The sequence below is a fragment of the Oryzias melastigma genome, linkage group LG12 (genome assembly GCF_002922805.2).
Source record: "Oryzias melastigma strain HK-1 linkage group LG12, ASM292280v2, whole genome shotgun sequence".
Lineage (NCBI taxonomy): Eukaryota > Metazoa > Chordata > Actinopteri > Beloniformes > Adrianichthyidae > Oryzias > Oryzias melastigma.
Window position 1 is genome coordinate 20,818,212 of NC_050523.1, and position 10,497 is coordinate 20,828,708.

General features: G+C 36.0%; 1 protein-coding gene across 1 annotated transcript in view; it reads right to left on the reverse strand.

Annotated features, from left to right (window-relative positions):
- Nucleotides 1-10,497, reverse strand: part of lrrtm4l1 (leucine rich repeat transmembrane neuronal 4 like 1) — a 125,564-nt gene that overhangs the window by 30,917 nt on the left and 84,150 nt on the right. The gene's annotated exons all lie outside the window — the stretch shown is intronic.

Consider the following 10,497-nt stretch of genomic DNA (forward strand, 5'->3'; position numbering starts at 1 on the left):
TCTGTTTGTTGGCGTTTGTTGTGACACTGGCGTCGGAGCTGGGAGACACAGCAGGTGCAGCGGCGGCCATCTTTTCTACATTTCTACAAAGGAGCCTCACCTACAGAGAAGTCCCTCTCTTCTGTACAAAATAATGACTTCATATTATATATATTGAATGAGGGAAGGGAGCACTGGTGCAGGAATTCGAAAACTTGTCACACATATTAGATGCTGGATTTATGCCATCATACAGCGAGAAAAAAAAAATTCTAATTAGACCTGACTGCAGTGAAAACAGACAGACCTTCACCCCTGACAACATGTCAATACAAGGTTTAATTAGCTGTGCAGGTTCTCAAAGAGATCAGAAAATGTTACTTCTCATTTCTGTAAAACGCTCCAACTTTCCAGAGAAACTACATTTCGCAGGTTATTATGTGATTAACCCTCACATCAGGTGTCAGAGATTCTTGTAGGTTTACATTCAGTACACGCCATTCCGTGTACAGAATGCGATACAAACACACCGTTATGGAGGGACTTGTCTTGCCTGACAAACAACTGTTCCCACAGTGTTGCTGCAAAAGCACAGAGCATTCATCAAATCTATGGCTCCAACTCAACTGCCGTCGTTAATATTTTATTTTTCACTCCAAGCTAACGCAAAGGTATCCTCATAAGGATTATGAATATTTTAATCATGACTTTTGTGATTTTTTTCTTTCATAGAAAGCATCTTTTAACCAAAAACGATAAAAGGCATAAACAACAAAGCTTCCAAAACTGATATTCATGGTACTTTTGTTAGTTCTTTAGATTCAAAATGCAATAACAAAAAATATAATAGATCCTATGAGGGTAGTTGATTTGTTTCTTTGTGCCTTTTTATATTTTTTTTAAAGGTACTTTATAGTTGAGTTAAAATATGCTGGTCCATGCATTTTTGAGAACTTGCCCCAGTTCTTCAGAGGATATCAGATGTCTCAGTTGGACTTGTCTTTTCATGCGGTCTCATACAGACTCCATAATTTTTGACATCATGTCTGTGTTGGTCCAGCCATCTGCTGAAGGACTTTGTACTCACTTTAAACTTACTTTCACTGCTGGGACATGATGATAGAGATATACTGTATTTTCTGCACTATAAGACAAATTTAAAGGCCTACTTTTTTTTATTTTTCTCAAAACATGAGTGCACCTTACAATCCTTATGGATTCATTCTCATGGATTAATTCTGGTTGTCAAAGTGATTTAAAGAGCTACATGGTGCTCGGTCAACAAGTTTGTTTTTTTTTATTATTTTTTTTATGAGTTCCCAACGACATACTCAGATTAATGTTTGTTTTAGCAGTATCAGTACGTTTATTTGCATGTTACTAACAAGGTTAGGAATTAGCATAGTCATATTAATGTTTGTTTTAGTGGTAGCCTGCAGTGTGCTCAGCGGTATCAGTCCATTTTTTCACATACTAACAAGGTTCTGACTTAACATTGTCACAGTAATGTTTGTTTTAGTGGTACCGGTCCTTTTCTTGACGAGGTGCAACCAAGGTTAGGAGTGAGCATAGTCACAGTAACGTCTGTTTTAGCAGCATCAGTCTGTTTTTTTTTTTTTTTTTTACATGTTGCTAAGCTGGTTAGACGTTAGCATAGTCACATTGGCGTTTGTTATAGCTGTATCAGTCCTGTTTTTTTTCATGTTACCAACAAGGTTGAGAGTTAGCATACTCACAGGAACATTTGATTTAGCGGTATAAGTCTGTTTTTTAAATGTTGCTAACAACGTTGGGTGAATATGCTAACACAGCTAATGTGTGGCTGGTTTTTTTTGTGTGTGTGTGTTACTAGCAAGGTCTTGAGTTAGCATCATAATCACAGCAACAATTGTTTTAGCTCCATCAGTATGTTTTTACATAACACATCAGGCTAGAGTTAGCATAGTCACGGTAAAATTTGCTTTAGTGGTATCAGTCTATTTTGTGTTGCAAACAAAGTTGAGAGTTACAGGTATTTACTGTACTGGGGCTTCTAATGTTGCTAACGTGTAGCTAACGTGAAGCAAGTTACAGAGTTACTGAGAACGTTGTCAATAAAGTCAGACAGACTGACTCATCTCTTACTCTTGTGTCACGCTAAATGCATCATATGGTTTTGTGCACCTTATATGTTACATAAGTTCAAAAATAAACCTCACTGACGACAAATGACCCTTATAATCCGGGATGCCCTATAGTGTGGAAAATACGGTGTTTGTGTATAAATGTATAGCTCATACTCACAACTGGCAGCTGTCACAAAAGGGAGCAGCATGGTCCTGCCCTACTTCGCCTCTACCAGAACAAAGACTGTTCCTGTGTGCTCAGATCAAATGAATCTTTTTTGTTGTTTTTCACATCTTCTGGGGCTGTTTGGAGGATAATCAACACCAGGGTTCACAGTACTTGGGTCATGTAAGCTCCCATTGGATGTCAGCTTACGACATTCCCTCCTCACTTTACCAATACTAAATGATGGTGTGTACTCTCAGATTCAAAGAGCTTACTATTCTTTAAAACTATTTTAATTTTATGTTGAGAGTTACATCAATGTCTTTGATGAAACGTTATAACTCACAGTATGAAATATAGTTACAAAATGAAATAAATAATAATTACCAAGGGAGGACAAAGGCATTCCAAATTAGAGTCCATGGGTTGTTCCTCAGTGGCCAGAGACCGTTCAATTAATCAACATTTTATGAGCATGAATAACTCATTACCAAAGGCGCTGAGGGAACTAACAGTCTGAACTGTGATTTCATGTACTGTGGTGCAAAACTGTGGTGCTACTGCTGCAAGATCCTCACACTGAAGAAATATTTCCAAAGACAATGTTTGGAAAAACTTATTTTTGGAGGTTTTCTTCAAGACATGCCAAGATAATCTCTGCTCACTGCATTAATTCAGCTAACTCTTGTCACGATTCAGCACAAAGCAGTCTGTGAGAATTAAATACAATGGCAAATGTTAACACTTTTGCTGCTCTCTTATTTCACTTAGACAGTATCTTGGCCGCGGTGCCTGGAGTGGAAAGGCTGTGAGGAACAGCCGAAAAGAACATTTTAATTTCCAACATACCATTTCATAATGTAATAATCATGATTGAAAACTTTTTAGATTAGTAATTTTATTCAGTTTAGGGTCAAGAAGAAACCATTAAAAATCTGACAAAGTATAAGTCTCAAGAGCAAGTGATTTTGTCACTTTTCCCTATTCTTTAACGAATATTGACTTGATTTCAAAGTGGAATCACATCTAAGTGGATTTTTTTTCTCTATTTTATGAAGACTCAAACTAACCAACAACATGAAATAACCAAATAACTGGCTAAAGATGCATGGTGCCAAGTAAAAAAGTGGATGGTGTTGGGGGTTTTTTTTCTGGATATGCTTTTTGCCAAACAAGTAAGTTTAAAAAAATCAAACAAAATGATAAAATAAATAAATGCACACCACAGTTTTACGTAAGCATTGGGATACTAATCACCAGGGTTGGGATGCAGAATGTCCATCACAATGAAAAGCTGAAGCCTCCTCTGTGTTTCAGTCATTGTGTCCCATGGATGAAATTAATATGGAGACCAATTTTAAAATGTACAAATATGATTTTAAAAAGAAGGGTGACTGAGTATTTCACAACATGAAGTATCGAGACTTTCAATGGTACAGAATGAATTGGTTGATTATACCAGAGGGGTAGAAGTAACTGTAAAAGTTTTGTAGAAAGTTGAATGGTTGTTTTCCATGGGAATAGAAACCTTTTTTTTCCAATTTGTCTTTCAAATGGTATTTTTAGCTTAATAGCTACATAGACAATAATGTTCAGCATTTACACAGGCTCATGCTTGGACTTAAGGAGTCCCTCAGAACAGGAAGTCTGTAAAGGATACAGATACATATTGAAAAATCAATGTAGTTATGAGAGTTATAGCAGTATCGGTTGAAAACCACAGATATAAACAAGATTATGTTGGTAAAAAGATATAAAATCGATTGGGAAGTAAATTAACTGTTTCTGGCAAACTGTCAGTTTCTTTTCCTGTTGTGTGTCTATTGACTGCCTTTTTATGTACATGTGATGCAAACAGAGAAGTCCAATCACAAGCTTGCTTCTACCAAGTCAGGTCAAATACACCTGGCTGAAGGTGAACCGCAGTGGGGGATGGGTTCTGTAAACATATAATAACCCATTTCCTCAACACTGCAAACAATTCCTTAAAATAACACAGTTTTATTAACCACAAATAGTCTAAAAACCTAAAATTCCAAGTTTTTATGTCTGAAGCTGTAATGTCCTGTAAAGATTTTGTTTATGCAATAAAATTTGCCAATAACAAAAAAAAAACAATAGTTTCTTTGTTGAAAGACATTTTCATTTATAGTTTTAAAGGCAAACTGAATAATACATATCTCAATCAGGGATCTCCAACCTTGTTCCTTGAGAGCTAATGCCTTGCTTGTTTTGCAGCTAACCCTGTCTCAGTAATTCCTGATTACCTGGATTGAGTGCGTCCAGTTTATAATTGACTGAACACGCCTGATCCAGTTGACCAGTAGTTACTGAAGCAGGATTAGCTGCTAAACAAGCAGGACACAAGGAACAGAGTTGGAGACTCCTGGTCTAATGATTGAATCCATTTAGGTAAAATAATTGGACGTTGTTGCATTGTTACAAAGTTAGTTGAATCTCTTATATATCCATTTGTTGACCATGGGTGAAAATGGGTATCCAATGAGAAGGAAAGATTTTCTCTCATATATGTGGCAGTAGATAATTCAGATGAATGTGATTTAATCTAATAAAAAAAATTGTTTCTATCTTTTTAATATCAAAGTATCCATCGATTTTTTTTTTTCCAACACAATTTAATGTTTTCAAATGGTGTCTTGAAAAAGATAGTTTGAAGCCAACAAGAAATGTGTGCAATGATTTTATTCTGATGGTCCATCCAATCTTAGGAATCCTGATTTGAAACCCGATTCCATTATTATGTTTAGAAAACCTTTAAAAGACATTAAATAATAAAGAACCTTACCATAATGACTCCCGCGTGGTGGAAAACAACCATTTCTTTCACTGCTTAAAGTAACCAGTCTAATCAAAATTGATTTCCATAATTCATTTGGACTTTTTTGGAAACCCAAACCAAACGAAAAGTCAGAAAAGACAAACAGATCATTGCAGAACAAGAGAATTGGTAATCTGAGGGAATGTTTCTGGTTTGCGTTTCAGCCTAACAACGTAAAGCACACTGGCACTCCTCATCCCACTTGGCAAAGCATTTCTTTCAACAACAATTGACAAAAGCTCTGAAGAAGTGTCTCTGCTTTGTGAGATAAATCAAAAAAAGATTTATTGCAGCTCTAGCTGCCAAAGCTGCTTACTGATGGGCAGAAATACTTGTTTGTTAATTTTATTCACTTCCAATTCAAACATGCTTTATTGATCCCTGAAGGAAAGTTGAATAGAGTCCAAAACAATGAATCTAACACACTTGATGTATTTTTTTTAGCATATTGTTTGAAACCATTTGTCAATGCAGAAAACTATGTGGAGATAGAAATGAATTTAAACGAGGATGGAACAAAGATAGTGATGTGCATGCTTTTAAATTTAGATAAATTGCAATAGAAATACTCAGTTTTTAGATCTGTGAGAAGTTGATGAAGAACTAAAACACAAACTTAAGAACTAGGCCACCAAAAAGGGAAGACATTTATATTTAAAGTAAAACATTTTCAACTTTTTTTTGTAAAAACGCTGTTACAGTAATCAAGTCGACTAAGCTCATATGTTTGTTTAACAGTTAATTATAGTCTTCTTCATTGATGGGCAGCTTGAAGGATCTCTACAGTTCCCGTTAATGAAGCCATCAAAATTTCTGTAGCTGTCCACTTCCAACCATTTCTTCCTCCGTAACCCTTGTGCTATCCTTGGCATGTTTTCATTAAAAGTGGGGTTATCTGGACCCAACAAGGCATTGCACTGAACTTTTAATGTATTTTTTATCTTCACTGATGTCCGTGGCAGACATAAAATCCTGTCCGCCTTTGTCATGGGACGGATCACACAAGCATATAAGGGTGGGGTCATCTGGACCCCTTAAGAGAGCACAAAGACAAGATGTCTTCCAAGTCTGTGTGATGCTTCCATCTGAAGATGCCCAGTTTTTTTTTAGCATTTTCAGTGTTCTTTTGCTAACGGAACAGACTATTTTCATTCCTCTTTGTTGTTTTGTGCTGAAACAGGATGTTTCCTCTGGAGGAGGGGGCATTTCTAAAACTTTTCATGCCCCTTCTTTGTACACATGACAGATACATAACATAAGGGGACAAATTGACTTCTGAGTATGTGAATGATAAGAGCAGAATAAGTGGCTGTGCTGAGCTCCTTGAAACACCGCATTACTGACACCAAACCCTGAAAAGCGAGTACACTAATAACTTGATTTTGAGTCGCAAAAATGTTCAGAATTTCTTTGTTTTTGAAACCTCTCTAAAAATGAAGCTTCACAAGATGCTCCACGTCTTTCTTTATCGTCAAACACAGCTCTGATAAACACACAACAGTGTTTTTTTCTTGTTAATTTACAACAATTTTCTCATAAGTGTATGGCTTTTTCTCATAAATGTATCCATTTTTTATGACTGTCCAAATTTTCATGTTTCAAATTCGCAGATTTACAACTTTTAAAGTAACAAATTTACGACCTATAAACATGTACATTTATGAGAAAAAAGAAATTCTGTCCATGACTTTTAAAGGATTCACACCATGAAAATTCAACTTTTTGAGGTCTTAAGTGAAACTGTGGTATGTGAATCCATCTTTGAAGAAATTTGGATGTTGTTTATTTTTGTGAGAGAAACAAAGAAAGAAAGACTCTAGGGTGACGTCATGAAATGGGCGGCAGCCACACGCAGCAGCAGGGGGAGCTTCAGGATTTGAGTCATTTTACTTTCGGGTTGGAAAAAACTCATGAAAAATAACTATTTCATAAATTATTTGTTTTTTAGTGTTCCAAATTTAATATTTGATCACATATGGATATAGTTTAACCTGAAAAGCTTAAGAAAATCATGGTATGGCTCCTTTAAAGCAAAAAATAGCCAACTTTATTCTTGTAAATTTACAACTTTAAAGTCGTAATATAGAAGAAATATATTTTTCTTGTAAAATGGCCCTAAAACTCCATCGTACAACCCTACTGTTAGAAGTGAAATAAATAAATCAATGAAGATTTAGGTGAAACATGGGCTTACATCCTATTTTTAAATAATGAATATGTTTTCTCAATAGGAAATAAATTACACATATCTCCTGTTAAAAGCTTTTTGTGTTTTATCATTTGTCTTTTTTTTTTATCCTCATATAATTATGTATCTGAATGCAGGGCTTTTTAGAAAAATGCCAAGGCTTTCTGGGTCAAGTGGATCAGCTGTGCCCACATTTGAACCAGTTCTCTGTCCTCCATCGATGTAACACCTCCACATTTGAGATGATTTAGTCGCTTATCTGTCAACCCACTGGGCATCTAAAACAACCATGCGGGTTGTAGAAAATAGAAAATAAATAGATAAATAGAAAATAAAATGCCAATCTGGAATTAAAAGCAGAGAAAAAGAAAAGTGAGTACATTGCAACTAAACAAGAAAACATTTTTTTTTATATGTAAAATCGCTTTAGTTATAATTCATATCTCATCTCTGAAGCATCATTTTATGTTTTTGCTGGCAATCCTTTCTCAGCTTGTTGTAAAGTCACTGACTTGATGATGCAACTCAGTAGGACAGAAATTTAATGGCTGAGCTTTTACCCAGAAAGTCTCTTTGGGGGCCTCAGATAGATGCTGGACCTCCGAGGTTATAATGGGGTTTCAATAAATTTAAAAGCACTTTGCCGACCATGAGCACACACCTTTGCATTCATTTTCTGACTCCCTTCAGCAGAGCAATCTTTAACAAATGCCAGTGCGCCAGCCCCATCAACATCCAACCAGGTCCGTGTCATAAGAAAGGCAGCCCCGTGAGTGACGGATGTGGCGCCGCATCACGCTTTGGGCCATGTGTTCTTCCTGCTTTATCACTCAGTCTGTCAGGGATAGACAGAGCCTGCCACAGTCATGAGGCTGCTTCAAAACATCCAATCACAGCCAGTTAGGCTCATTTACAAACTAAGAGATGACTACCTATTAATCTGTTATTACGTTATTGAAGATTTTAGCTCATATTTGAAGATTTTTCTTTAAAAAAAAAAACGGTTCCATGATTTCCATTTACTAAAGATAAAATGTATCTAACTTTCCTTATTTAATCTATTTTCTCACATATTTTGGCAAAGAATTAATCTGCTTTTGATAACAATAGTCCAGATTGCACAAAATTACAAGAGTCTGCTCAGAGTGAATCACCCCTATTTATATTCATCACTAGTTGACAAGGAAAGTATTATTCCCGCTTTTCCTCACTTTCACAGCCATAACAGCTCTGACCTCTTGATCAAAAGCCTGCTTGTCAAAAATTTAACTGAAAAAAATGGAGGGTTGAGCTGCATCACTTATTTGAGAAAAACCTCTTTGATTGTACATGATTCTTCTTGGCATGACAATATTGGATGGAAAATGGATCTGTCAGCTGAAGTGTGCAAAAGAAAAAAACATTACATCACACAAATGATAAACTCAGATAGCATCAATCTTTTTAAGATAAACATTGTTAAAAACATCGAAAGATAAATTCATAGCTTAGAAAATAGTTTTTGCTATAAAGTTGGTCTATCATAATACTCCCACCTCCGTGCAGCAATATATACTCAGGTCAATAAAAACAGATTGATTATATAACTATATTTAAATTATTTTTATTCCCTACATTATTTTAATGTTCTTATTGAAGGTGGATCTAAACATTAATAAACAAGTTGAAGCAAATTGAAAAAGCAGAGTTCTATGTTCTAGCTTACTGTATATACAGGAGAAAAACTGTAGGTTTCTTTATGATCTAGACATTTTTTTTCTTTCACACTCTATAGTTGTTATTTTTTTCTCATCTTTTTTTGCTGGAGAGAAAACACAGCTTGCCATGAAAAAATAATGCAAACGTAGAGAGATGACAACCGAAAAACATTTAAGCTGCTTTACAAAGTGATGTTTTTACTTGTGTTGTGACAATTCTGACTATTTTCCTGTTGCAGGTGTCAAATCAAGTTAAATCTTGCTTTGCTTTCTTGCCTTGTACACTAAAATAAAGAATACTTTCATAAAACTTGCATTGTATGAAAAAAAAAAAAAAAAAACTCTTGTAGAGGCACACTCCTGACTGTAACACATTTCCTCTGAATTGCAGAAAATAGCAATACAGCTGTTCTCTTCTTGTCTTAATAAATAGTTAAAGGGCACAGAAGTAATATCAGGAGTGTCAAATTATCTTGTTAATCAAAAAATAATTAATTACAGAACAATTAGCGTGTTACAGGTTAAGGACCGAATGCATCCGCGAATATCCTTAATCCGCGACAGCGGAGAACCTCCCACCCCACCCCCTCGGCCAAAGGATGTCTATTACCGATCCATACTCATCAAAAACACGTCTGATCATGCTTTGTAAAACATTTATTATTATAACACACATAAGGACTGTCTTTTTTCGTCTTTGTGCCTTAAAATAAGGATCCCGCGCTTCCTCCTTAATAAAATAATAAGCATCTATGATAATTATCCTCCAATTATCCTCATCAAGAGATCAGTTTTTTTTTTTCAGCCACTATCAAGCCAGCTGATGCCATTTCTCCAGAGGAAGGCGTGCTAATCTTGTGGAGAGGAGCCACTGCGAAGGGCGTTTGCTGAGCAGAGATACACCACAGCAGTGCAGCACCGCCTTCGCGCGAAAACATGTCAAACAAACCTCTGGAGTTGTCTGAGTTTTGTAATGAACCAGAAGAACCATTTGACTGGAAAAAAAATTAGCAAATGCGTGAAACTGTGAATAAAGAAACGTGAATTAGCGGGGAAACACGATAATTGTTTTTATTAACTTTCATCTAACTCTTCATCTATAACTATTGTCATGTTCTCAAACGTAGAATAACGGTCCAACTGTTTACTTGCATGAATGTTTTATCAAACGTCTTTCATTGCTCCGGGTGTTCATGTACGTTCTGTGATGTCATCAATGTGGTAATTGGTAGTTTGTAAAATAATTTTGCTAAAACATTGCCATTATATGACAACTATTATCTATTATGTAGGAAAGCCTGGCGAGATGTTTTCATAAATTAAGAAGATGCGCAGAGGGATAGTCACATCGGATAGTAACTGTGGAATAAGGTATTTAAACATCTGTCTTATAGTACAAAACATTCATTCATTCATTCATCTTCCAGACCGCTTCGTCCCTTTCGGGGTCGCGGGGGTGCCGGAGCCTATCCCGGCTACTGAAGGGTGAAGGCGGGGTTCACCCTGGACAGGTCGCCAGTCTG